Source organism: Phoca vitulina, unplaced genomic scaffold (genome assembly GCF_004348235.1).
Source record: "Phoca vitulina isolate PV1807 unplaced genomic scaffold, GSC_HSeal_1.0 scaffold3, whole genome shotgun sequence".
Lineage (NCBI taxonomy): Eukaryota > Metazoa > Chordata > Mammalia > Carnivora > Phocidae > Phoca > Phoca vitulina.
In genome coordinates, this window is record NW_022589706.1 from 44,225,034 (window position 1) to 44,251,734 (window position 26,701).

Here is a 26,701-nt window from a genome sequence, read left to right on the forward strand (position 1 = left end):
TTCATTTAAGGTATTCACAATATTACCATATTCAAATAATGTAAATTAAGGTAATATTTATAATATATATAATATATAATATCATTGGATAAAGAAAAGATCTTCAATTCTAAAGAAAATGGTCAATGGGAATCGATATTATAGAAGGTTTAAATTACACTAAAATTTCTTGATAAATTGGCTAAATATTATTTATATATCTCTTAAATATTTGTTCAGTATTACTATGATTTCTCAGAAATTAGTGAAATCATTCATTTACTATAAGCCTTCATACTTTTTTTTTTTAAAGGTTTTATTTATTTGAGAGAGAGAATGAGAGAGAGAAAGAGAGCATGGGGGGGCGGTCAGAGGGAGAAGCAGACTCCCTGCTGAGCAGGGAGCCCGATGTGGGACTCGATCCCGGGACTCCAGGATCATGACCTGAGCCGAAGGCCGTTGCTTAACCAACTGAGCCACCCAGGTGCCCCGCCTTCATACCTTCTGACTATATGCTCACAAAGTAATTTTAAAATAATCAGTAAATTACTTATTTAGTGAATTATTTTTTTCCTTAGGATTTCTATTTAGCCAGTTATTTTCTTTTATTATTTAAGGAGTTCTTAAAATATGGGGGAAGTCATAGCATATGTAAAAATAAACAAATTCAAGTATATAAAATCACATACAATAGTTCTCGAGGCTTACCTTTCTTGTCCTTAAGGAAGCCTGCATTGTTTTTAGCTATTTATTTTAGCTATAAATTTCTGATATGTATGTTTGTGTGTGATTAATAAATTGATAGAATCTTATTTTTTATAAATTACTGTTGTATAAATTGTTAGTAGAAATTATAACGTGCCCGGTTTTTGATGATCAAAACATCTGAGGTATGCTTGAAGGATAATGGTCGCTCTGGGCAAATCTAAGGGCTTTTGTTTATCAATTTTTAAAATGCTAACTCATGCTGAGGTGAATATTAATGAGAAATAAGATTTTAAAATTAGGGATTCCATTTGATGTAAGTTCGGTTGTGTTCGGTTCTTCTTGTGTGTCTCTTTCTTATCTCTCATTGTATGTCTCTTCATGTTATATATTTGACATGCCTCCAACTATGGTTAAATTCTCTGATGTTATGCCTAAAAGAAGTCTAATTACTTCATTGTGTGTAGGTGTTATAATGGTGTCTGTCCTGAGTGATTTTCCGTGTGTAGTATGAATGGGCACTATGACTAAATTTTTTTTTTAATTTTATTTATTTTTGTCAGACCAACAAACAAAAATGGATTCTTTAAATCCATTCGAGGTGTAAGTTGAGGAGGAAATTCTGCTTTTCTGTGATTAGCTTTTCATTTTAAATGTAGCAGAAGCATTAACTTCACTAGCTCTTTGATCTCTTTATCATTTTCATTGAATTTGTTTTAATCCTTTTATTGATATTATTAATGGCTCCCAAAATAAGCCCTTAATCTTATAATTATTACAAAAAATAGTTACAATGGATCCTCTCAAGCTGCTGAATTATATGGGATGTGTCTGTAAAGTGACAAATCTGAAGAGTAAAATTGCTTTAAGCACCCTGAGTGAATCATTTGTGGAAGCCCCCTGGTGGTTTCTCAAGTAAGAATTATCAGCTGAAATAACTGTGGTTAATTTTGTATGGAGGCAAGTTCCTTGGTTGTATTTGGACTGCTAAATATACTACATTTACACTTGTTCGAAATAAATGCTTTTGACTCTTAGAAGAAGTCAGGTTCCATCTTCTAAGTTCCTAAGAGATGAGATGGCCATGTCAGCTTCAGCTGCTTTATAATTAATGAACCTTCACTGTCCTGCGAGTGACAGCATGTTAAATAATGCTAATAATTTCTAATTATGATATGGATGTATCATATTAATAATGATACGGACAGCTTAAATAATCCATTTGAATTAAAATTATAATGGGGGAACTTTTCTAAAAGATATTTAGATAATTATTGTTTTCTCTCATTTAAAGTTCTAGAAAGACATTATATCAGTGTCTAAACATTTTTAAGCATGTCTCTAGATCAGAGGATTATATTACAAAATACAAAATGTTTTTGTGTATCCTTGTATAACCTTGTTAAACAGCCTTCATAACTTGCTTCAGCCTCATAAATTAGGCAGATGTTACAGGCAAGGACAGACATGAAATAGTATTCATGTAGATATTTGAATACACATTGAACAAATACATAAATAAAACCGTATAATAAAATGTTAGTTATGTGTGTAAAACTGGGGACTTGAATCTAAAGGATGTGGCACTTGATTTCCATGTTTTTCTCCAGTAGAACTTTGAATCTGATACATTCTCTAGAGTTGCCAGATTCCTCACTGTCTTGCCGATTACACCTCGTGTTCTCAAATCCAAGTGTGTTTTTACGCCATTTTGCCCTCATCCCCTCCGAAAGTTCTGTGCTTTTCCTATTCTTTCATTACCCTGCTAGAAGACTTATTAAAATGTCAGAAAACATTTCCTTATCCTTCTTGGAACTTGTATTCTCACTCACTTGTTATCATCTGCATCCTTTTTTATTGCAGCTAAACATTAATAAACCTGTATTATCACACCCCAGACGGTTGCCTTGTCTAAAGTAAATTGTAGGCTTTTAGAGGGCAGACTTTCTCTTGATTTTACCTAAAACTAACTTCTGATGTTTAATGATGTGTAAATGAATAAGTAAATGTGCTTTCCGATGGTGTCATGCCGCTTAAAAGCTTTCTTAATTCTATGATCTGACTGATTTTTGTTTCTTTTTATTTTACATTTACATACTTCAGAGATTTAAAAAAATGGTACATATAGCTTTAGAACCTAAATGTGAAAATGACTGTTGGCAACTGATAACTGCAGAAATTTTACATTTTGAATGCAGCTGAGGTTTCATGTTATCTTCGGCTATTAATGGAAATATTTCCATTTTTAACTCCACCAACGCTTGAAATTCCACAACATGGAGTGCACCGTGACGGCTCTGGGGTTTGGTGGATGAATAAGCTAGGCATGGTTCCTGCCCACACACCGATAGCTTTTTGGCAGATAAAAGACAAACAGATTATTTGCTCAGTATTTTGTTTTTATCACATTTATGTTTATTGAGGAGTTCAAAAAAAGGAGGAAAGCTCTTTTGGCCAGATAATGTTAAAGAGTGCTCATTGGAGAGAGAAGGTTAAGCTGGTCCTTGAAGGATGGCAGGGTTGGTGGAACCAGAAGAGACCAAAGTGATATTAGATATAAAATATATTAGATATATAAGATATATTAGGTATATAAGGCACCAAAAAGAACATGAGGGGACAGCTTCCCTTCAATAATCCCTCACCCAACCTCTTCTTATTCTTCAAAAGCTTATTGGTGGCTGCTCTGCACTATTTAGTTTCTCCAAAGCCTCTTTGAAATGCGCCACGACGTGAGGCGAGCCTCCCACCAGTCTCCCCATAGGTCCAGTTCACATGCTCTTAAGAAACCTTGGTAATTTGATGATAAACTAGCTTGATGCTATCCCCCTTGTCAATACAAAGTTCTGTTGGAGTTCTTCTTAGTAGTTGGACATAAACTCCATCTAAATGTGCGAAGTTTGAATATCATATGACTTCCTCATGCCGTCTTTTTGGACACATATTTTAAATATGTGCTATAACAGTATTACTTTATGTAGAATTGCATATATTGTTCAAATTGAAAAGGCATTTGTGAACAGGTATATATGTATGTGTACATAGTGTACATTTATTGAGGTAATATACATATGGAAAATTGCTCTTATCATAAATATATACAACTCAGTGAATTTTCACAAACCAAGCTCATCCAACTGACAACCAGATGAAGACATAGAACGTTAACAGCATCTCAGATGTACCCCTTCATACTCTGCACCAGCCATTGTCCACTCCCGCCCCAAGTTTTGCTGCTATTGAGCCTTCTAATACCTTAAATCATTTTTGCCCATTTCATAATTTAAATACATGAATTCATATAACATATGCTTTTTGGTGTCTGCCTTCTCTCATTCATTGCATTCGTTTTTATATATGACATTACTGAAGCATTTTTATATACCATATAATCCACTTGTTTGAAGTATAATGATATTTTAAGTAAATTTACCAGTTTACCAAGTGATGCAACATCACCATAAATCAGTTTTAGAGTATTTCCATCACCACATTAAGATCCTGATTCCCATTACTGGTAATCTCCATCTCCTTCCCACACCACACAATGACTAATCCATTTTCTGTCTACATGTCTATTCTTAATGCATTGTGTGTGTGTGTGTGTGTGTGTGTGTTTAAGATTTTATTTATTTATTTGACAGAGAGAGACAGTGAGAGCAGGAACACAAGCGGGGGGGGGGGGGGGGGAGGGGGAAGCAGGCTTCCTGCCGAGCATGGAGCCCGATGCGGGGCTTGATCCCAGGACACTGGGATCATGACCTGAGCCGAAGGCAGACGCTTAACGGCTGAGCCACCCAGGCGCCCCAATGCATTGTGTTTTAAGCTAGAAAGTGAATAAAGTCAAGTTAGATTTAGGGGCATTTCAGTGGGACAGTATCAAAGAAATAGCTGTTATTTCTGGAGGCATGGATAGAAATATGTTTCTTGTGTTTTGAATTCTCTTGGAATCAAAGATCATAATCTAGACATTTAACCAATACCCTCTTTAGAGTTTTCTGTCAAGTAGAGATGTTAAATATATAAAGTAGGATGATTATTTTTCTACTTAAATGAGTGATCTGAGTTTTACTTTTAATCTTCTCCCAGCATTTTAGCAAGGTTACATTGTCTTATGTCTTAGTCACAATGGGAACATGCAAAAAAAAAAAAAAGAGTGGGGGAGGGAGTGAGGAAGGGAAGAAGGGAGAAATAAAGTTGTTTCTCACTTTTCTGAAAAAGTTGTATTTCGGTTTATATCAGTACCACTGCAGGGGATTTTACAGCTTACAAAAAGATCTTGGTTTTTGTTGTATTCAATCCTGGTGAAGTTAAGAACTCTTACAATAGCAGTCAAAGAAGAAATGTCAGCAGCAGTTGCTGTGTGTACATAACTGGGTGAATGTTCTTCAATAACTGTGTGTATATACGTGAGTTTTTCCATTTGAGTATTCTCCTTTGCTCCTTTAACAGAATTATTACATTATATCTTGCTTTTCTCTTATGAATTATAACAGATCAAAAATAATCCCTCATATCAGGGAGTTTTCCATTGAATGCATGTTCAATGCAGTAAAAAGAACAGATGGACATAGAAACTATAATATATAACTCATTGCCTTAAGAATTACTGTTTTGTGCATATTTATTAAGAATAAAAGGAAAGGAAATGAAGGAAGGAAGGTAATTCCCAATTATCAAATCCGAAATGTAGAGAATATGGAGAAGCTGGGAAATTCCTGTCTGGAAGGCACTTATTTCTTCATTAATATTTCAGCCCTTTTCAATTCTGAGAATATACTTTGATAATGTCCTACTAAAATGCTTGTTAGTGCTTCTTGCTATTCATTTAAATTTGAGTGAAATTATGTTATATATGTGTGCTTTGAAATTTAAGAATTTAGTAAGTGATTAAAATATTTCAGGATAGGTTAGGATAAAAACTAAAGGGAGTTGTGTTGGCTGTCTCTTCCAGACCTTGGGGGATATTAACCCTTCATGCAGCCATTCTCAATGTGTGGTTCATGGAAAATTTGGAATTCCTGAGTTCTTTCCAGGGATCCACAAGGTCAAAACTATTTTCATAACAATTTGGACTTATTATTTGCCTTTTTCATTGTATTAGGTATGGGTACTGATTTTGCAAAAGCAGTAGTAGGTAAATCTGATTGCCATCTTAGGGATCAAGACAGTAGCAGCAATGTACTTTAAAAAATTTCTCAGTTTTAATTTCTAACATGGTGCATAATAATATAACTCACATAAACTGATAGTCTTTGAGAATCTTAGTTATACTAAGAGAATCTTAATTATACTAAGAGTTAAAGAGGTCATGAGACAAAAGGGTAGGAGAATTGATGTTTTAGGAAATATTTCTTTTCATTTCTACTTATGGCTGAACATTAGTTATTTTTGTCTTCATTATTTTTATGTTGTTTGTTTTAAAATCATCTAGAGTTTTTTCATGAGTGAATTATTATTTTTATTGAAGTACAGTTGACATACAATATTGTATTTCAGGTATACAACATAGTGATTCAACAATTACATATGTTATGAAATGCTCACCATGATAAGTGTACTTACCATCTGTCATCATACAAAGTCATTACAATATCCCCTATGCACATTTGATTTATAAAGTATAAGAATCACTTTCTTTTTTCATTTATAGTGAATGGTCACGTTAGTTGTTTCCCCACCTCCAGGTTTTTAGATACTTTTACACTTTGTGGTCAGTCTGTAGAACTTGACATCTTGTGGAAAATATTTAGAAGATATCACCAAGGAAAGAAAGATAATTTTCTGAAAAGGGGAGGATATAGGATAAAAGCGCTGTAGTAATCATCTTCAGTATAGCTTAAATTGATATGGAAAAGAACAAAGCAAATTATGAACATAAATTCTGTCACTGATTAATTGGCTACCACAGGACTCTGGAGGAATGTAAGTTATAGTGAGATTTAGCAGACATTCAGAATAATACCTCAGTTACTCTGTCATTACAGTAATTTTAAAGATTCCTAAGGCTACTGGGGGAGTGGATCTCAAAGTATTTTGACTGCCATTTATGTTTCATTTTACTGATGAGACTGAAGTACATGGAGTTTAAGAAATTCACCTAAAATTACTTACTATATGATGGCATAAGCATGACCGGTTTCTTTGGGTACAAAGCACATGATTTTTTTTTTACTACTTTTTCTCAGACATTAAAAATAATTTTTATTATCAGAAAATTTTTTTCATTTCTTCGGACATCAGAAAAATCCAGTGAAAGATTCAAATCCATTCATAATTTATTTTTTTTTAAAGATTTTATTTATTTATTTGACAGAGAGAGAGTTAGCGAGAGCAGGAACACAAGCAGGGGGAGTGGGAGAGGGAGAAGCAGGCTTCCCGCTGAGCAGGAAGCCCGATGTGGGGCTCGATCCCAGGACCCTGGGACCATGACCTGAGCCGAAGGCAGACAAGCTTAACGGCTGAGCCACCCAGGCGCCCCCAAATCCATCCATAATTTATATAATGCAATCAATATGTTGGTTAAAAAAAAAGTAAAGTTTTAACAAGAAACCAATCTTACAGAATTGATCAATATAGCCAGTGAGTTATACTTTTAGGAAAATATCCTTTCCTTGCTAGCTGATTATTTAGGCATTTTACCTCTAGCTGTAGTTTTAATATTCAGGGTATAATATGCTTGTATAAATAGGAAATATATTCAGTTGTTATTGGTAATATAATACTTATTTACATTTATTGTGTGCTTCTTATTTGCCATAAACTCTGGTAAAGAATTCACCTTTCATTAGTTCATTAATTCCTCCCCATAACACTAAGCAATACCTATTGTTATCACTCCCATTGTACCAATGGGGTAGTTAAAGCACATAGAAATTTACTTGCTGAAGAATTTATTTTAAGTCAATATACTTCTTATTTGAGAGACTTGAGACTTTGTTCATTATAGCAAGGGTGATAAAATGATAAAGTATTTAAAATACTTAAGAACTATGCTCTTGATCATCATCATTATGGTGAGAAAAACTCATTTTCTCTCATGCAAACATTCAACCAAATATTGGATTGGTTTGACTCAGGTTTTATCCATATCCAATTACAGCCATATGCAAATTTTTATTATTGGAATTCTTAGTGGAAATAATTCAATTATTGTGAATCTGAAGCTCTCGAGACTTTCAGCCTCTTTTTTTATATGAATCAATTGTGTTTATAAAGTATTTTAGGTCATTTAATGCTTCTTGGAAAAACAAGCATTGATAGGACAAAGCTGATTGTATAACTAATACTAAATATTTCAGCTATAACTAATAACTATTTATAAGCAAGATTTTTTTTGAGAACTTCCTATAAGCCTGATAATGTTCTAAGCACTTTACATGAATTAACACATTTAATTCTTCCCTTACTCCTGTGTAATGGATACTACTGTCATTTTTCACTGATGGTGGAACTAAGGCACAGAGAGTTTAATTAACATCCAAAAGTTACATGGTGCCTACAAAGCTGAAATGTTAGCCTACACAATCCAGCTCCCAAATCCATGATTACTATTGCAATTCATTGCCTTGTGTGCTCTGTCTAAAATGTGCACTATTTTTCATAAAAGAGACTGACTTAGAAAACAAGTATGAACAAGTCCTTGTTACTGAAAAGAAAATATACATGTGTCTTTATGTTTGTGTGTGTGTGCATGTTTATCCCCCCCACACATGTGCTATTAGTGGTTGCTTATCTTTTTCACATACAAATAATGAAAACATGGCATTTAGCTTATTAAATTATATGGCATTTATTTTCTGCCTTAGGATAAATTTTCAGGCAAAAACACTTGAGTACTTGTGATGAAATATTTAGTTTAAAAATATCTATGAAATAAGATTTTCCTTTTCACATTTTGGACTTGGTGGCGACACAATTATCTATGGCAATATTTCAGTAAAAAAAAAAACACTGGTTATAATGGGGAATAAGCTGAAATTTGTATGGCATATGGAAATAAAGTAAAATGGATGTCAATAATGTAAACTATGGAACAGGGAAGGCTTATGAGTTAGAAACTAAATACATCACGTGAATACTTTGAAATACTTGTAAATGAGAAAATCTATCATGCCAGCCTTTCTTAATTAAGCTTGAATGTAAGTAACAGAATGCTTTAAAATTTCTAGTGTTTTATGTAATGAGATTTTAGATGGCGTAAATGTTCACAAAACTTTTGCTAATAAGTTATAAAGATGAAAGTGGATCTTTATTTGTAACACACTATAGTAACTTTGATTATATGAGTTTATTCTTCTTTAGTGTTTTTGTTTTATTTTTTATATCTTGCAAAAATTCAATTATGCTAAATACATTGCTAAATTTGCCTCTGTGAATATTCTATTAGCCACAAGCTTTAGTTGATTCATTGTTTCTTTATTATTAAGAATATTACCAAATACAGCTAAATGTGGAAAAAAAAAAGAATACTACCAAGTATAGTTAGTAAGTCATTCTGTGTAATACATTTTGAATCTTCCCATTATGTGCTGATGTGAGAGTACTTTAACTCTGAGAAATGTTATTTCCCAAGTTGTTGGGGAATTACTATTATCCTAATATTTGTTAATATGAAAAAAATGCATTAATTGATACCAGTTTCCATAAAATTAGATGTTTATCACATGTATATCAGGAAAATATGTAAATCATATTTATTTGTTTTTACCGAATGGCAAAAGCAAAATATGTTTTTCTTGCATATCAGCTGATTTCAATAGATAAATATATGTGTGTTTTGGCTTGAAAAGACCTGAAGTCTTTCCAGAATACTAGTACCCATAACTGTTGGTACTATCAACCTTATGGAAATAAACATTTGGAGGTGTTCCTTAGACTTTATTAGTGTATTGAGAAAGTAAATGCTTGGAAAAGAATAGAAGTCTGCAGGAATACTGCAATATAAAAAGAAGAACACATACTTTAGAAGCAGTAAAAAAGGCAAGAAGAGAGGGGTGGTATAAAAGGAGGAAACTGGATGACTATAAGTTTGAAGGTGAGGTGATATTTAACTGAAGAGAACCTTTTCAGCTAAAATTATTTACATTGTTGATTTATTCAGAGACATTTTGATGTTCCCAAACCTTTACCACCAATCACCTAAGCAACTCAGGATATTTTACAATTAATTAATATACTTCTGAAGATCTGAATTCACTTCTCAAATATAGTATACTCATGCTATGTAAAAGATCCTGACAATCCTCTACCAATATGAGCATCTTATTAAAAATAGTATTTTATTATCACCTCCTAATTTAATAACATTGACTTGTTTGTTTCATGATAATAGGAGTTTTTGCTTTATTTTCAGAATTATACTCATGAAGCCCACCAAAGCCTGGCTATAGGTAACATCATTGAATGTGATATATGTTACCTATGTATTTCTGATATATGCTATATTTATACATTTTTAATTTATATACTAAATTTTACTATTTTTCTCTAAACAAACCAGAAATATTTTTTCTTTTCATTATGTTATAAAAATTCCTATGACCAGTTTCATCATTGATAACCTTCTAGAACATGGGACTTATTTCTCTGTAGGTATTTTAGAAATTAGGGTCAGAAAAAATGTACTTCTTTTTCACAAATTAGTCTCTGCAAAATTTGTAATAATAAAAGGCCCTTCACCTTTCCAAGGAATTCAAGTAGATCATCCTTGCCTGAGGAGATAGGATTCTGAATTACTTCCCAACTTGAGTTCTAAAGAAATTGTAGAGTCCTTCAAATGACTTTACATTTAATTATTTCTTCCAGTAGCATTTCCCTGCTGTGACATAATAAAAAAAATACTACAACTATAACAACAAACATTATGTGTATTACAATATTTCACTGAAAGTCATGGAAGTGGAAAGGAATAAATTAATAAAAGCATGACAGGCCCACATGGATATTGGAATGGGATATGAGCCTCCTTCTGCAAACTAACAGAAAATGTGTCTCAGTGAACGTTGTGAGGTACAAACACATATCTAAAGTGTTCCACGTTAGTGCACACAAAGGAAAAGATCATTCTTGAAGCGATGTAGCTGGATGCCTATGTGATAGCTGTAATTGTATTATGAAAGCATGTCAGCAGCAAATGATAAAAAGAAGCTGCAACATAAATCTTAACTCCTAGATTCTTTTAGTCTGTTGTATCATAATTTCTTGCAGAAAATAATTGAAGGGAATGTTGTTTTGATGGTGATAGCATGAACTCAATGTATCCTTAGAGTGGCAGCTCTGAAAGTAGTATGCCCACACACTGCCGACATAACCTGTACACGTACACACACACACACACACACACACACACACACACCGACAAATAAAAGGAACATAACTTCTGAGATATAAGTGTATAGGGTATTTATGATATGTATTTCTAGGATGCAGATTAATTTCAAGAAAAATGCCATATATTTACCCAGGAATCCAGTAGTTAAGTATTATCTAATGGTTCAAGATTTCAGGTTTACTTTTTCTCTCATTTATTAAGAAATAAAGAGATACACTTCTTATCCATTTATGTTATTCTTTTATTTAAAAATATTTTTATTTGTGGGGTGCCTGGGTGGCTCAGTCAGTCTTCAGCTTAGGACATGATCTCAGAGTCATGGGATCAAGCCCTGCGTCAAGCTCCATGTTCAGCAGGGACTCTGCTTGAGGTTCTCTCTCTCTCTCCCTCTGCCCCTCCCCCCACATGAGAGATTCTCTTTCTGAGTAAAGCGTTCTGGTTCTGAGAAAACCCTTAATACACATGAAATTTACCTTTGAAACTCGAAGAGTTTTTCTTTTTTTTTTTTGGTCGGGAGGAGGGATTCCTTCATTTCTTTAACTTCTGGGACCTTAGGTCTCATTTCTCTAGTATGTACAGTCTCTTTTTTTTTTACCCCACTCCTTAGGCTTCATAGTCCTAAATAAGATTGTCATCACTTTCTTACTTTAAAATTATCTTTGGACCTAAAAATGATTCCGGTCTCAGGCAAAGCACATGGCGAAAAATGAAGAAAGAACGCTCACCAAAGGTACATCTGTATTTTCTTGACAAAATGAGAAAAATAGTTGCTGGGAAGATAATCAAAACTCTCCATTCCCTCATCCAAAAATAATTTAGTATTTTATGTGAAATATCACCAATCAATAGAAATAACAGTGCTAGGCATAGTAGTTTATATTACACACATAACCAATGCTATTACCATTTCTTCAAAGTGTTTGCTTTCCACTTAGGAGTTCATCTACACCGAAGCAAGAGGCTAAATTTTGAGCTATGAAAATGTCACTAGATGGATAAGAATATGGCTTGGGAATCTCTCCACAGATCATTCCTTTAGGTTTGGTATTGAATAATCAAATTTTGTAGATTTTCTCTATTCTATAGAGAAAAGAGTTTGAGTAAGATAGGTCAAACCATAATCTTCCCTGATTTTTAGAGAAAATGGTCTTATCCTTGTGAATTTTGTCTCTCCAGTGTCATTTCATTCTGCCAATGTTGAAAACATCTTGATAGACCACATAAGGAACAGTCACCCACATACTGTTTACATTAGTAATTAACAGAGAATTTTAAGAGAGATTATAGGCAATGTCACCACTCCAACATTTTCCTCTTAATGAAATAACCGACACAGTGGGAAGCCAACTGCATTTTTAAACCCAGCAGGGGAAATTGTGGAATAGAAACTATTAAGTGTCAGAGAGAAGGGTTTGAATACAAAGTTTGCTATTAGTGAAAATGATAAGAAGTACTCTTACAAGGAAATGCTTCTTGGACAATCCAATCTCGGAGTTTAGAAAATTTCAGGATTCGGGCGCCTGGGTGGCTCAGTCGTTAAGCGTCTGCCTTTGGCTCAGGTCATGGTCCCAGGGTCCTGGGATCGAGCCCTGCATCGGGCTCCCCGCTCTGCGGGAAGCCTGCTTCTCCCTCTCCCACTCCCCCTGCTTGTGTTCCCTTTCTGGCTGTCTTTCTCTCTGTCAAATAAATAAAATCTTTAAAAAAAAAAAAAAAAAGAAAATTTCAGGATTCTTTCCAAATATATATTACCACACATTTAGTCACAAAGCATAAATAAGTTAAGAATTCTCCTTGGCTTGTGCAGACCTTCCTTCATAAGACTAGAACAAAAATTATTTAAATAGGTTATTTTACATATACTCATAGATTTGGGAATAATGTACTCATCTTTCAGCGTTCAGAATATTTTCAGAAAGAAAAAAAATAGCAGAAACAGCAGCTCTTTGGAAAACTAGGCTTACTAATCCCTTTCCTCTCAGTTGGTTTTTTGTTTTGTTTTGTTTTGTTTTGCCTGTTTTCCCTTCTGGCATTCAGTTAGTTTAATGACACCAATGGCTAAGAATGATTCCAATCCCAGGTAAAGCACATTCCTAAAAATGAGAGAAGAATGCTTACCAAAAGTAAATCTGTATGTTCTTGATAGAAAAAGAGATAGATGCTGGGGAGATAGTGAAAACTCTCCATCCCCTACTCTTCATGCTGAATATCACAAAATAGTTTACCTTGTACTACAAATAACAATGCCAATTGAAGACTCAGAATCTCAGAATTTTTAGTCTCTGCAGTACCAGTACCCTCGACAAAAACCAAAACAAACCAGAGAAGACAAATATTTTTTCCCACATGGCGGTGCTTCAATTTTGAAAGAAAGAAAACCAGTGCCTCAGTTTCAATCTTGGAGCAAGTAGAGCTCTGGATGCGACGTGATCTGACAGAGATTCTGCATGAAAGAAGAAATATTTGGCACTACTTAAATTTGAATTCAAATTTTAGTTTTGTTACAAGGTTTGCATCTCAGTCCTTTACAAATTCTCCCTCCCTTTCCATCACTGGTCTGCGGAAACTAACCTGGAATCCTTGGCCGGTGCTCACCCTGAGTGTGCGCAGGCACTTTTGATCCGGGATGCCTCCCTGACGTGGCACCTGCCCTCCACTCTAGGTTGTTGAGGTCAAGCTAATGAAAGAAATTGGATATGTGATCCTGGATCAGGCTATATAACAACCACAACTTCTAAATTACTTAATTTTTTAATCAATGGTATTTTTTCTTTGAATAAAATGTTCAAAAAGGTAGAAAGACAAGTACCATCACAGTTTGCTCAAGGAATGAAATAACCATGAATTCTATGCTGAATTTTTTCAGATCTTTAAAATTATATATTATGTGTTAGCACACACAAAAAAGTCTTAAAGCAATGTAAAATCTCAAATGATCCCTTCTTCCCCTTCCTCTAGCTCAAATTGCACTTTGAAACTCAGTAAAACAATTCCATATGTTCTACTATAAAAGTAATTGCTACAATTTTACAGAGTCCTAACATCTTTCATTTGTTTACACATAGTAAATGAACCATTGTTAGCTATCACACAGTATATGGTATGATTCATTTCTCACAGAAAAAAAAATATACATATTGCTTTTAGCAGTAACCACTTTAAAAGTATTTTCCATTTCACTATGAATAAAAAAATAAAAAGGTGTATTATAAACACATGAGGTCTATTAATCTACAAAAAATTAGAAAACGTTCATTGTTGGAAGAAACTACCATGCACTAAAATGTACATTAAAAGTTAATTATTCCATTTTTTGGGAAGCCTTTAAACTTGTCTTATTATGAAAGGACAAGAAAGGAGAGAGTCAGATAGTAGAGGAAAGAAAATGTTACTGAGGGTCTTTCCCTGAGTTGTCAACCTTGTTACCTGGCCAAGGTGTCCAAGCTAGAAAGGTAGAAAGAGAATGGAGTCTTCTTCAGCCTGAGGAAAGGATAGAAAAGAGCGGTGTGAATAAGGTGGAGCCAGATGGGCACTTCCTTTTGCCTGTGTGCAGCTGGCCTTTGGGAACGAGTGTTCCCAAAGCCAGTCTTTTGCTTGTGCCTTGTCATCCTTCACCATTTGCCGTTTCCCCTACAAGGGATTTTAAATCACTTTGATGTCAGGCTGAACTAAACAACCTGTAGGGTTTATATGTTATCAAAAAGGTAAAGTGATCTATGCCAAACCAAACTAAAATTAATTGGATCATCTGTTACTTGGGTAACCAGATGTTCATAGAAGATTGGGACAAGAAACTGAAGTTTATTGAGGGCAATTCAGTTCCTTCTACCACCTGAATATGATTTTGTCTTGACTTTCCTCTTATTTTTGTGCCTGAACTTTGTGACTCTTGCTTTGGTTCTCTATGGCAACTCGCTTTGGTTGTAAAACATAATAGGAACAAAGTATTCATTGAAGCGGAGGGGGGAAAAAAAGAAAAGACAAAAAAAAGAGGAAGTACTTTTTTGCAGAATTTGGATCTTCAAAAAATAATCTTTCGGGACGCCTGGGTGGCTCAGTCGGTTAAGCGTCTGCCTTCGGCTCAGGTCATGATCCCAGGGTCCTGGGATCGAGTCCCACATCGGGCTCCTTGCTCGGCAGGGAGCCTGCTTCTCCCTCTGCCTGCCTCTCCCCCTGCTTGTGTTCTGTCTCTCTCTCTGACAAATAAATAAATAAAATCTTTAAAAAAAAAAAATAATCTTTCTTCACTTTTTATGTATATACATTTGAGTAAAGAAGAGTATTGATTATGTTTTGTGAGAGAGAACTTGATGTTTCAGCAGAAATACCAATAGCAAATGAGTGTCTGCAACAATATTGAATATGTGATGTGGTGTATTTCTTAGAAGCACAGGGCAACTCCACTTGAATTGTTCATTGTAAGGGCAAAAAAGTGCACTCTCATTAATAATTCCATATTCTAGGTAAACAGTATGATGTACAAGTAGTTCTACTTATAGTCCAGAGGTACAATTAAATTATGAGTAGTTTAAGATCCTTGATTTCAAACTAAAAATATAAGAAAAACCAAAAGGCTGCTCTGTTTTGTTTTGTCAATAAAATCACTTCGATACAAGAAGTTCAATTTTCACTTGTCAGACACCCCACAAATATCAAGGGTTTCCATATTGCAGTAGGCTTTTATTAAAAGCTTATATATGTGAGGGGTGCCTGGGTGGCTCAGTCGGTTAAGCGTCTGCCTTCGGCTCAGGTCATGGTCCCAGGGTCCTGGGATCGAGCCCCGCATCGGGCTCCTTGCTCAGCAGGAAGCCTGCTTCTCCCTCTCCCACCCCCCTGCTTGTGTTCCCTCTTTTGTTGTGTCTTTCTCTGTCAAATAAATAAATAAAATCTTAAAAAAAAAAAAAAAAAAGCTATATATGTGAAAGGAGTATCGAAAGCTGATGCAGAGCAAGTCTAGGTTTGATAGCTCAAATAGACTCAGATTAGCCATAGAGATAAGCTATGACTGAAGATGCTTCCACGCATGCTGCTATGCCGGGAATCGTGCTAAAGGCCAGGAACTGAAACATGACTAAAGGAGTTCCTCACGACAAGGATGCTTAATGGGGGGAGATTGTGTAAACAGTTACTTGACTAAGTGTGGAAGATACGGTGAGAATGATGTGGATAACTAAAGGCCTAAAAGGCAGGGGTCTTAATGTAGCCTGAGGTGAACCGGGAAATACAGGGGATGAAATCCAAGCTAAGTCTTAAGGTGTGTAGGAGAAAGGTATCAGAAAGGCATCGGAGCCTAAGGGGTGAACATGGACATGGGGAGAAGTATGGGATTGCACAGATGCAGTTCAGTGACATGGGAACTTAAAGGATAAATCAGAGGGTAGTAAAAGAATGAGGCATGTAGGGGCAAAATAATGGCCTTGACTATCATGTTCAGAGTATTGTATATTATAATGACTGAAATCACCTGCTAGGACTGCCATAACAAAATACCACGACATGGTGACTTAAAGGGCAGAAATTTATTTTCTCATAGTTCTAGAATTGAGAAGTCCAAGATCAAAGTGTTGGGAGGTTTGCTTTCTCCTGAGGCCTCTGTCCTTGGCTTTCAGATGGCCTCTGGGGCCTCTGTCCTTACATGGCCTTATCACTGTGCACGAGCATCCTGGGTGTCTCTTCTTCTTCTTATAAGGACACTAATGCTATTGGATTGGGCTGTACCCTATGACCTCATTTAATCTTAATTACTTCCTCAAAGGCTCTATATCCAAATCCAGACATATTGGAGGTTAGGGCCTCAACATGAATTTGGAGGGCCACAGATCCATCCATAACAATAACCATGAAGAAGGCCCACTAAGGGGGTTTTATTTTTTTAAAAGATTTTATTTATTTATTTGACAGAGAGAGAGAGAGAGAGAGCGCACAAGCAGGGGGAGTGGCAGGCAGAGGCAGAGGGAGAAGCAGGCTCCCCGCAGAGCAGGGGGGAACCTGATGTGGGGCTCAATCCCAGGACACCAGGATTATGACCTGAGCCGAAGGCAGTTGCTTAACCCACTGAGCCACCCAGGCCCCCCCACTCAAGGGGTTTTAAGTGAAGAAGTAAAATAAAATCCTGCATTAGGAAAACTTGTGTCTAAGTGTATAATGAGGATAGATTTGAAGGGGAGAAAGAATGGAGGCCTTAGGACCAAGTAGAAACATGTAACAAATTGTCCAGATAGGAGATTGATCTGGGGCAGTTGTGGAATGAATGGAGAAAGGTAGACTGAGTCGAGAGAAATCCATCATTAATTGGAAACACAGGGTGAGAGAAAGAATAAAGGAAAAGATAAATCCCAAGCTTCTGTCTTAGGAGAACAGATGATGGTACTACCACCGGAGCCTAGACCTACATGGAAAGGGATTAAGTACCTAGATAGCCTACAACTGGATCAGTCTGCCTCTGTTGCACACCTCCCACAATGTACACAGCTTTGCCTTTTTGATCTTGTCTCTTTGTACTCCGAATCTTGCTCCTTCTGATCCAGCCAGGAAGGCGTCCTTGAACATGACAGACACAGACCACTTAAGGACACTACTCGTTCTTTCGATGATCAGGCTAACAGCACATTGTTCCCGTTAACTTAAGGTGAAATGCTGTAGATGGTTTCAAAAGTGTATACAGAGAAATAGAAAAACTTGTAAGTACAGCTGGCATTATACATAAACTGAGAAAGAAAACACCAATTTCCCAGAACAATCACACAAAAACAGGCAAATACTAGCAATTCAGAAGGGAAAAAAATAGCATTTTGAAACTCATTCATTTGATGTTTTTTATTTATAGATTGAGGTATAAAGATAAATTCTGATGGTTTTAGGGGGAATAATGATAAGCTCTGTCTTAAACTGAAGATATGTGCACTATCTAGAAAGTTTGCTGTGTTGGAGAGCAAGCTATGTGCAGTTAGATTTTTATTATTATTATTATTAACAAGCAGCCAGAAATTGGGTTTTTATGATAATTTACTAAATTTCTAAATTTGCATCATTCATTTTTTTAAAAGATTTATTTATTTTAGAGAGAGAGCATAAGTGGGACAGGAGGAGGGACAGAGAGAGAGAGAGAATCTCAAGCAGACTCTGAGCTGTGCGCAGAGCCCAACACGGGGCTCGATCTCAGGACCCCAAAATTCATGACTTGAGCCAAAACCAAGAGTGGGAGGCTTAAACCACTGCACCCCCCAGGAGCTCCCCAAATTTGCATCATTTAAAAAATACACTGTAGTTCAAACAAATTATATTTGAAGAAGAGATTCAGATTGTATTTTATTGTTCCTTACCTGAATCTGGGGGTAAAAACATGAATTATTATGAATGATTATTACTTTAAGAAATCAGTGAATGGAGCTCTACTTAAATTTTTACTTAAAGTGCAGGTCAGTCATTCAGTCATCTTAATGAGTATAAATGATCTCTCAAGTTTGACAAACAATATCAGAGTTTGTTTCAGTTGACTTTGAAAATCATAGCATGCAGTTCCCATCCAAGGTCATTTTGGGTTGTGGTTGTAAAAGGAGGAACTAAGGAGCATCGAGGTGTAACTGTGCAGCGCATGCTGGAGTCAGGTCAAAACCAGGTTCTCATAATTCCATTTGGTCAGTGCCAGATCATAAAATAATAAATTATTATAGGCTTATTAGGAATTGTTTTCCCTCAGACATGGTGTCATTAGAAACGGTATGCCTTCACTTATTTGTAATTTGAGAAGATGCTGCTTAAGTAGATCACATGAAGCGAGACAAATTATCTTTGGTTTTCATAGTTGAGAAACATAGAAATATAACTGTAAATTTCAAAATATGATGAAATTATTCAGGCCCCAAACAACCTCAGATTTTTTACTTAGCTATTCTTTTCTTTATCTGACTCTTTTGCTGCCTGTTTCACATACTTTACCTCATGTGAACAAGGGGACTATGAATGAGAAAGACTTGGTGAACTTTTCAACTATTAGTTTCATCTTTTAAACATGGTCTGTTTTATTTTATGGGCGTAAGTCTTTTATGGGAAGCACTACAAGGTCATAGATATATGGAATTTATTGTGCCTTTTATTTGTACTATTAATTGGGAATGGTCTAAATGATAGATATATACAACAACATAAAGGTATGACTTAGATTAGAAATACAAGTGAGAATATTGCTAGTGGCATCCAATCAGCTTAATCATGTGGCAATGTTCTTGAAACAAGGTTATTATCTTTTGGGGAAAATTAATATTTTACTATCTATCTGTAAACTTATTTAGAATTTCTTAAGATTAAGGTGAAACAAATTTGTGTGTGTGTGTGTTAAAATTGTTTCTTTTGTTTTTTCACAGTTTATCATTCTGTTTGAATGTATGATAATGCTTATTTGTGTTTATGTAGATAAGCCTTATCAACTGTGAAGCTATTAACTGCATAGAGGAAGTCACAGCAGGGATAAGGCAGGGAGATCATTGCCAACATTTTCATATTGGTTAGTCTATTTGCCAAATTCACATGGAAAAAGATATCTGAGTTCCAAATTGTTTAATGTTGAGATTAATTAAAATTTACTCATCAGTATTCCCAGAGAAATCTAGACTTACGTTTATTCCTCACCTTCTGAAATAATAAATTCTATCTTTGCAGACATGTGCAAATACATAATTAATAAGCAAGGTACAATATGCTGTATATACTATTTTGGACTACACCCTAAAGACTATTTTGAAACATTTATTAGGTTTCATGAAGTCATTTATGAGTTAGAATGTGCCTGATTAATTTTCATGGCTATTAATATTTAATAGCTGAGCTCTTAAAATTAAAGAAGTAAACATGGTTCATGGGGAAAAGACACAAAAAAAATTGGAATTCATTTTTAAAGAATTGTTTCATACTTTAACTGATACTATTTAGTTCAATTTCTCTATGAGTATTTGAATATTTTAGAATTCTTCCTCCTGAATTTCCTTTCCTCTATTTATGTGTACAGTCCTGATTATGCAACCCAGCTTCACCTAATATTGTTACGTCTTAATCCTTTCTTCCCTTGGGCATGTCCCATGTTATTTTCAAATGTGTAACATTGTGATAACAAATTTATCAAATTAGGACCCTCCAGCTTCTGATCTGAATTTTAAAAATGGTCTATGAGTAGTTGGTTTTCACATACAGAGTAAAATGGGCATAAATTATCCATGATTTCTTTTGCTACCTTCAATAAACTTCCCCCCAAAAAGAAATTGAAATGAAACAAATATATAATAGTTACCAAAGATGTGTCATATGTAGGATGATAGGTATTTTTATCTAAACAGAGACACTTTTGAAAGTGAAGGTGGGCAGTGTTAGTTATCAGTTATGTCAAGATCACAGTGTCCCAGGAGAGTCCCGGACTAAGTAGCACATTGTATGAATTCTAGCTACCAAAATTCATTATATCTTTATGAACATTTCATGTTAAAATAAGAGAACTGATACATATTCCTCTTTCATAAAGGGAAACTATTTCATTTTTAATGCAAAGAAATCTGTGATGCAAACATTTAATATATAGTTTTATTGACTAATTTAGTACTTTTCTTTGAGACAGGTGCCACATTCCTGAGAGCCATTCTTAATTCTAATCTTATATGAGTGATGCATTGTTTCTTCATCTCTAATGGGTTCTATTTCCAAAGATTGCTCAAGGGTAAGTCAGCAAACTACAGTTTAGAAGATGTGTAATTTCAAATTTAGACATGATAGGTCACCTTCTTACATCAGGACTGATCTTTAAAGGACGTGATGGACAGAGAAAAATTATTCCAACCTCGGGTACATTCAGCCTAATCTTTTGGTAGTACACATGATGTAGCAGATTAAAAGAATAATCCTAGTCTAAATATTTGTTAAAGGGAAGTCCTTTAGAAATAACTTCACAGAGATTATAGTGAGATGGTCAAGTTACTAGAGCATATCATACTTTTCATTGATTTTTAGCAAGGATATAGGCAAACATGCAGATGTTCAGTTTATTCTTCTAGCATGTTATCTGCTTGTCGGTGGCAAGACAAAAGAAAAAAATGTTTTAACCAGGTAAACAGAAGATTATACTAATACATTGAAAGAGAAAGTTTTTTTAATTCTTCTAGATTAAAAATTCATTTTCTAGAAATCAGAAAAACAAATAATGAGTAGTGTATAGAGTAATGTATAGAATTGTTGAATCATTATGTTGTACACCTGAAACTAACACTGTATATTAATTATACATCAATAAAAATATAAATAAATACTAAAGAGATAGTGAGTTAAAGAATATCTGCATATAATCAGCATTAGCAATTTGACTAAAAAGTGACAACTACTTACCAAAATCTTTTAATATTCGTAGGCATAGGGAAAATATTCTTCTTTGTTGTTGTTCCCTTCAAGCTTGTTATGTTAAAATACCCATATATGCAGAACCATTCTGTATCAGGGAGATACAAGATACTTTTGTAAATAAACCCCAGAATTTTAGTAGCTTAACACACAGAAGTGTATTTCTTCTCCATGTAAGACTTCACCATTGATGCTTTGGCAGGTCATTTTCTTTCATATGGTTATCAGAGAGACTAAGATTCCTCTAACTTGTGATTTCCATTTTCCCAAGGGCCTGGGATTCCCCTGCCCATTGGCGAGCAGACAGAGGACATGGACTAGAGGCAGAGGGTCATTTACAGCTCCTCAAAACCCTGACCTTGGAAAGGTCACCCATCGCTTCCAATCACAATCCTCTGGCAAGAACTAGTCACACAACCATACCTGCTAAAGGTGCCCTGCAGGTCTACAGTTTCTTTGGGTGGCCACTTCCCATACTCTGGAATCAAGAACACAAATTTTTGTTGAGTCACTAGCTGTCTCCATCATAGTAACTATGGTAAATTTAATTTGATAGTGAAAGTCCATTCAAATGATGAGTATTAATAAGCCATCAGAGTAATACCTCTAGGGAGGTAAGCTGGGCTGCTGAAGGGAAAAATATCTTCAGTGAATACCTTTTTTACATTTGGAATTAATACCATGTACATGAATTAATTGATTAGATATTAATTACATTTTTTAATTTATATGTGTAAGTTTAATGGAAAAGAATCTTAGTAACCAGTAACTCATCTATCCTAGTGTTTTAGTATAAACATATACATTTCCTATTCACTTAGCACATTACAAAATGAAAATTTGATCATTTAAAGAGAGTAAAAGTTGAAAACATGAAAAAGGGTTTACTTAATTTTTCTGTTGGAAAATGTTCATACTAATTTACAAGCTGAAAGAAAAAAGTCCCTTTATTCTCGTCAGATTGAAATGTGGCCATTTTAAGCATATAATGAATGCTTCGAAACTTTAGAAACAAAAGCAAATACAGCATATTACTTGGCATGATTTTGATACTGTTTTGTCTTTCAGCCATGAGGTTATTGTGAATTTTTATCAAATAAAGAATTTACTGGTAAGGATCTCGCTCTCTTCCCCTCTGAAAACTCTCCAAATGATACAGTCTGCTAGCAGACTCCTTGGTAACCAGAAACAATAGTCAAAGGCACCCCAGTCTCTGGTAGTGAAAGGAATGATAGCCATTCCTGTGTTTTGCCCTGAAAATATATACCTTTACTTATTGGTTGGATCAACCAAAAATATGAAGTCTTTTAAAGAGTTTCTAAAGAGTTCACCTATGACAATAATCTTTTCCTTACTTTCAATAACCATTGGTAGACATTGCAACACACCTTGAGAGAGAATTAAAAAATAAAGGTACTTTTAAAAAGCCCTTAAATTCAAGCTTCAGTTTCCTTTTTATGATTGGGAAAATGGATTAAGTTGCTATCTACAGAAAGGTTACGGATTTAGGCTTTTGCAACCTAGTATGCAAAGTGACAGGCCATTTATAGACTTCACTACTCTGAGCACTGCCAAATTATTTATTGTTCTACATGGATGTCTGAAATGTAAAATGGTGTGCTCGCCACTTTAGTCTAGCCAGTCGGAACATAAGATTGGTACCCTCACCTTGGGTTTCAGTAGGTGTAAACCCTAGGGCCTGACTGGGAGCCGCTGTCTACTTCAAGGGAGAAAGGGAAGAAGAAGAAATTATAAACCTTCTTTAAATCTTAGGATATATTTATTTGTTTCTTTTCTTTCTTTTTTTCTTAGTCATCCTAAATCACTGTATAGGTTATTGATATGAAATGGTATGATATGATGATCCCTATCATCATAGAGCTGAAGTAACTTAACAGAAATGTTAAAGGACCAGCCTTTTAAAATTAAATAATCATATTTTGTGCCTTAGCATGGCCTTTAAGACTTAATATGATGTGAACCGCCAACCCCTGTCTGACTTCATCTCCTACTGTGTTCCCTAATTTCACCAGATTCCACCCGCATGTTGTTTATGGCTCTGAATATGTTCCTTCATTATTTGTTCTTTATATTGATTGGAGGAAAGTTTAAAGAAAATGTAATTGAGAAGATAATTTTATTTTTCTTTTCTATATTTCTTGTTTTGATTAATTTACTACAAAGAATGATATATTTAAGGCCTAGGCATACAATTCTGTGTTCATCTGAAAATTTTCACTGATGTTTTCCAAGAACGGTTGTATACTTTAAAAATTGGTCAAGAATAAGTCCTATTTACACATTGCATAGTAGATCTAATGGTAATAACATTAGTACCATGTTAAACGATAATAGATAAACTGATATGCAAGTGTAGGAATATATCATGTATAAAATGAACAAGATGATAGCTGCTGTTGAGTGCAAGTTTCCAGCTGTGAAGAAAGAGTCACGTGTTAAATTCCTAAATGGTATGTAGCAAAGCATCAGTGTGAATTCGTCCAAAATTTATTAGTGAGGCTTTTGGTGGATGATGATTAATTTTTAATAGCGTTGAAAAAAGTATTTTTTACAAAGAAAATAAAATCCCTTGAGCTCAAGACAATATCACCAAGTGGAAAGGTACTACTGCTAGCTATATTTGCAATATTCAGTCACCAACCAGCACAGAAGTTGAAAGTTGTCACTAGAAAACGCCGAGGCTGCCAGCATGCTACTTAATACACTTCTCTCACTAATAGCATTATGCATGTTTACATTGAGAATGATCTCGAAAAAATTGAATTTATCCCAAGTGGCAAACTTCAGAAGGATCTCTTCCGAAACTTTTTCAGAAAGTGATTGATCTTATTAAGTAAGCAACCACTGGTTGTCTGCTATGAGACAGCTGATGCTTAAGGTCACTACTTAGTCTATGTGCCGTTCATCCCTACTGTGAAAACTTTCACTGCAGGATGTGAGCAATCAATTGGGATCCTGATGACTAAACTATAAAGGCGAATTTCTAATAGTTTCAACAAGCCACACTGGATTTGAAGCACCTTTTAGCATAGTAATTGCCCCATTGCTAAGAGAATTAAGGTAAATTTGTCATGTCTAATAGAGAAAGCAAATCCAGGGTGCCAAGAAACGACATATTGCACATGGCATGATGCTCACTTAATTTAGTCTCTGCTTAAACTCAACTCGTAAAAGAATTCTTCTGTAACTTCTCTAAAATAGCAATCCCTCCACCCCAAATTCATCATCAGACACACTTTTCCTTCCGTCCCCTTCTCCTGATTTAATTTAGACATGACTACCAGTCAGTATAATTTATTTAAAAAAAATTTTTTTGTTACTTTTGTCTCACTCAACTAGAGTATCAGCCCTGTGAGGGTAGGGACTTTGTCTTTTTGCCTATTTAAAAAAATGTTTGAATCATGTGGATAAGAAGGAATGTACAATGTTGTTCTTTCTCACTGGAACGAAAGTCAGCAACTTTTTATAAGCAATGTCAGAATATAGAAAAACTTTTATAAAGAAACTTTTATAATGAAAAGGAAGCTATTCATTTATAGGAGAATGATAAGAAAAAAGTGCAGTTTGAAAGGAAACAAAAATTAATATGTATGTATATGGATGAAGATTTTAAGAAATCTGTTGTTATCTTGAATTATGACTGCTGTAAGTTTGTTTGTAATAATTATTAAATTATCTTTAATGTGGCAGACATAGTGCTAAATATCAGGCATAAAAAGATTAATAGAGCATATCATATGTCCTTTCAGGGCTACACTGTCTAGAGAGAATTGAAAGCAACTGAAAAACATTTAAATCAGTAATGTGTGTGCAAACGTGGAAGGCAGTACAAGGCTCTGGGGAAACAGAGAGGGAATAGCCTTGGGATGTTAAGGGAAAGCTTTGAGCAAGAAGTACTATTTAAACAGAATTTTGAAATATGAATAGGGATGTGTTGATTGGCTAGACAGAAAAAAGCAAAGACGTGAGAAAGAATTTGTATATTCTGGATGGAATCATGTATGTGTCATGTGACAGAATAGCAGGACACTATGATGGAAAAAGAAAAAGGGAGCAAATTATGGTTTTGAATACCAGATTAGAGAATACAGTTTTGTTTAATTCTCTAGGTGATAAGAGGCTGCAAAGAATTTTAAGGAAGGGAATATGACTTGAACAGGCTTGGGTTTTTAAAAATGATTTCTATGGCAGAACATGGAGGGAGACAATATGGCAAGTTAGGATATTGATATTTTAACCCTCCAGTGTTTCCCAAAGTTTGTTCAATCAAACACTGGTTTTAGGGGATGTCCATGAAGAGTGTGTGAAAAAGGATTGCATGATCGTCCATGTTTTGGAAATGTTACATTTAACAAAGATAAACAGGCTTAACATTTGTATTTTTTTATTACTATTATAGTAATTATTATCATAGAACTTCTTAGCAAATTCAGTATGTTAATGTACATCATGCATCTGTAAGATGGGGAACATGTTATATGGTATCTTCAAAACATCATGACCACCGACCATCTAAATAGATTTAAGAAATCTATTGTTATCTTGAACTTGCAACATTGTCTCCCTCCATGTTCTGGCCATAGAAATCATTTTTAAAAACCCATCTCTCCTCCTGTTGGCTGCCACCTGCCAAATTTTATACGTCATTCCTTCGAACTTTCAGTAGGGCTAGTGTTTAGCTGAATTTCTCAACTGAGCTTTTGTGGGAAAAATTAAGCCCTGTAGAATATTATTTGAGTGAGTCTTGGCAACTCTTCCGAGTGTGATCCATAGGTAATACCATTCTAGATGCATAGGGGAGGAGCTAGTTGCTTACATACAGTGAATGTCCCTGGACATCAGAGAAATGATGGGAGATAATAAATTATGAGGGCTTGAGCTAAGAACAATGGTAGTGTTAATAAAGTGTCTCATACAATTTAGTGACTCACTTTGTTGTTGTTGTGAATATATGACTTGTTGTTTTCATAGGTTTTCTTTATTGAAAATACATAAATACACTAAAAAGAATCTCAAATACACACACATATACATATATATATATATATATATATATATTTGAATTTTTCTGTCTGATATTTTTTCTTCATAATTATATGAAATCAAGGCAGAGTTTGTTCAAAAAAATTTTTTAGAAAGATTTTATTTATTTATTTGACAGAGAGAGACACAACAAGAGAGGGAACACAATCAGGGGGAGTGGGAGAGAGAGAAGCAGGCTTCCCACTGAGCAGGGAGCCAGATGAGAGGCTCGATCCCAGGACCCTGGGATCAGGACCTGAGCCAAAG

At 34.8% G+C, this 26,701-nt stretch overlaps 1 protein-coding gene across 25 annotated transcripts in view; it reads left to right on the forward strand.

Annotated features, from left to right (window-relative positions):
• Positions 1–26,701, forward strand: part of ADGRL3 (adhesion G protein-coupled receptor L3) — an 829,014-nt gene that overhangs the window by 393,021 nt on the left and 409,292 nt on the right. The window lies entirely within an intron of this gene.